Source organism: Panicum virgatum, chromosome 9N, assembly GCF_016808335.1.
Source record: "Panicum virgatum strain AP13 chromosome 9N, P.virgatum_v5, whole genome shotgun sequence".
In the NCBI taxonomy this organism is placed as follows: Eukaryota; Viridiplantae; Streptophyta; class Magnoliopsida; order Poales; family Poaceae; genus Panicum; species Panicum virgatum.
Window position 1 is genome coordinate 57,028,274 of NC_053153.1, and position 3,102 is coordinate 57,031,375.

Below are 3,102 nucleotides of genomic sequence, written 5' to 3' on the forward strand. Positions count from 1 at the left end.
AGGTGCGAACAAGGCCAACTTATTCAGAATAAAGGTAAGAACACTCGGTTGTGCCTTGGGCATAAGTCAGGAATGTGACATTGTAGCAACTCCTGATCAACAACCTAAGTCTAAAACTTTGCTCGGGACGAGCAAAGGGCTAGCTTGGGGGAGTTGTTGACGGTGCTTAAGTGCCATTTTCACCCTTCAACTATACCCAATAATAAAGGAAAACTACATGCCTTACTCACATATTTGTATCACTAACCTCGCTCCACAGTTGTTTTCGAGTTTTGTACATTTCAGATGAGCAAGAGCGGAATAAGACGAAAACAGGCAGCATACGCCACATAACTATGCAGAATATCGCATCCGGCGTCACACCCTTACAAAGAGGGCCCACATGTCATAGGAAACGGGGCCTCCACGCAAAATGCACTAGAGGATAAGGATAAGATCCAACGAATCAACCACCCAGCAAAGGATCAGCACGAACGGCTGACAGGTGGGGTCGGCCGAACCTGGCCTGCAACGCGTCCTGGTGCATCTCGAGGAGGAGTCACGGCCAAGGCACCTGATCACCTTCCATATATGCGTTGGCGGGAAACCAACCTCTAAGTAGTATAAATAGGGCCTCTCCCCCCCCCCTCTCTCAACACACACACACTTCATTCCATTCTCTCCAAGAAGGCTCTCCTCTCTCTTGCTCTCTTAGCTAGGTAGTGGAGCTATGCTAGTTCTCTTTAGCGAGCAAGTCGTCATCGGAGTCGTTGAGCAATCCTCGGCTCCTGGTATGGCTTTGTATCCAACTTGTCAGACTTCTATTCATAATATAGAATTCTGCCATGGTTGCTTTACTATCTTGATAGTTTATCAATCCATGCTTAGATCGTTCATAAGTTATGCTACGGTCTTGGTTAGGCCAGATGATCCGGGTACGGATAGAGGTTTGTTGTGCTTTCGGGCTTGCTCTAGTGTTTTACTCGTCCATCCGAAGGGTGGGAGACCTGGGGGCACTAGAGTAGTGACTTCATACACGAGCGTGGTGCTCGGGTATGGGGGATCCTTCGGATATGACCGTGCTCCACGGTGTGACTGGGGTAGACGGCAGGTAGTGACAGCCCTGTCCGTCCGGCGTAACAGCGGTGTTGCATTTAGCATACTCCCCGACGTTCGTGGTCGGTGTAGGAGTTCATGCAAAGAGGTAACTGGATTGGATGTACTCCGGTACGGGACCTTCTCCCCACTATCCCATTTTCCTGGCACCTGCAGTCCTAATCATGATCTAACATGACCCCAGCTTTGGATAGAAGCACTAGGACACCTAACTTAGCCTAAGCTCCAGCTGACTTGATGTAGGATAGAGTAGTTCCTTGTTTTGTAGTTTCTCTCCTTTATTCCTTCCTCTTGGAGTGTGGATGTGTGATGTGTCACATTACCCTTGCTTATTCTTTATTTGTACTTACCCATGTTAGAGCATTGCCTATTACTTGAGGCACAATGTCATGGTTAATGTTGAGTACAATACCTTTGGCGCTGCCATCCTTTGGGACACAAATAAATGACGATACCCTTAATCTCCGGGTGAAATACTACAACAGTATATCCGTGCGCTTGCGGATCCATCTGTAATTGTATTGATTATACCACGAGAGTGGCACCCCTTGGGTGCAGTTGCTAGGATGGGTTTGGCGCCCTTATTTCTAGTGATTGCACTAAGGACCGCCAACAGGCATTTCTGGTGCCGTTGCTGGGAATTAACCATTCCTAGTGATTGTGATAAGAAATGTCAACAAGCATTTCTAGCGCCGTTGCCGGGGACGGCATGTGAACAAAGATATTGTGCTGATATTAACTTAGACCTTGTGCTCAGGATATAGTCTTTACTCTTTCAGGCTAATGTCACTTTATGTCTTCTTTTATTTTTGATTTGAAAGAAGATAGGGGTAGTGTATGACCGGTTTCTCCCTGCCGGAAAACTACACAGACAATCCAGAGAGGCTCGTGAGAAGGGCACGACCTCGCGTCGTTCCTCCTGTCGCTATCCTCCCGGCACAGGAACCCATTTCGGAAGCACCACTCGTTCTTGAGACTCTGGCTGAAAAGACACTCCGCGAGTTCTCCGCCCCCTCCACCGACAATGTGGCCATTGGCCCCAACATCAATGTCGGGGATGTGAACTTCGAGCTCAAATCAAGCCTCATCAACATGGTGCAAGCTAGCCCATTCTGTGGCAAGCCGAACGAGGACGCAAATGCACATTTGCAGAACTTTCTGGAGCTCTACGACACCGTTGTCATACGGGGTGTCGCCGCCGACGTTGTCAAGCTTCGTCCGTTTCCCTTTTCCCTCCTGGGAAGGGCGAAACAGTGGTTTTATAAAGAAAAGGACATCGACACCTAGGCCAAATGCTCCAAGACGTTCCTCACAAAATTCTTCCCGCTGGGCAAAACAAATGCCCTGTGCGGGGAAATTTCAAGTTTCCAGCAGACGGGGATGGAATCCATCCCAGAAGCTTGGGAGAGGCTACAGGAATACATCCTGGCCTGTCCTCATCACGACATGGACAAGTGGCTCATCCTGCAAAGCTTCTACAACGGGCTCACAACGACATCTCGAGCCAATATTGATGCAGCTGCTGGAGGAGCCTTCCTCGACCTGACCATAGCCAAATCCAAAGCATTGGTCGAGAAGATGGTCTCCAATCAGGGGTGGAGTGATGAACGACTCCAACCCCGCACCAAAGGCATGCATACCGTCAAAGAGACGGATATGATTGCCGCGAAGCTGGACCTCCTAATCAAGAAGATGGAGGTAGGGAGCAAACAACTAATCCATGCTCCCGTTTACGCCATGGGTTCGCACTTCACGTGTGAAGTCTGTGGTAATGATGGACACTCGGGGAACGACTGCCCCGAAACCCGTGAAGACTGCGCCTACCTCAACAACAACAACAACAACGGGTACCGTCCATAACAAGGAGGCCAGGGGTGGAACCAGCCACGTCCACCATTTCAGGGAGGTAATAACTACAATCCTTCTTATAATTCGAATTTTAATTCAAACCAACCTCCCATGAGAGAACTTGTTCTTGGCCAAGTTAAAATCAACGAAAATATAAAT

The 3,102-nt window shown here is 48.8% G+C and overlaps 1 non-coding gene across 1 annotated transcript; it reads right to left on the bottom strand.

Annotated features, from left to right (window-relative positions):
- Positions 1-2,439: 2,439 nt before the first annotated feature.
- On the bottom strand, positions 2,440-2,543 carry LOC120693733. Its single transcript, XR_005683187.1, has one exon. It is a non-coding gene; the product is annotated as a small nucleolar RNA R71 (small nucleolar RNA).
- Between the last annotated feature and the right edge of the window lie 559 nt (positions 2,544-3,102).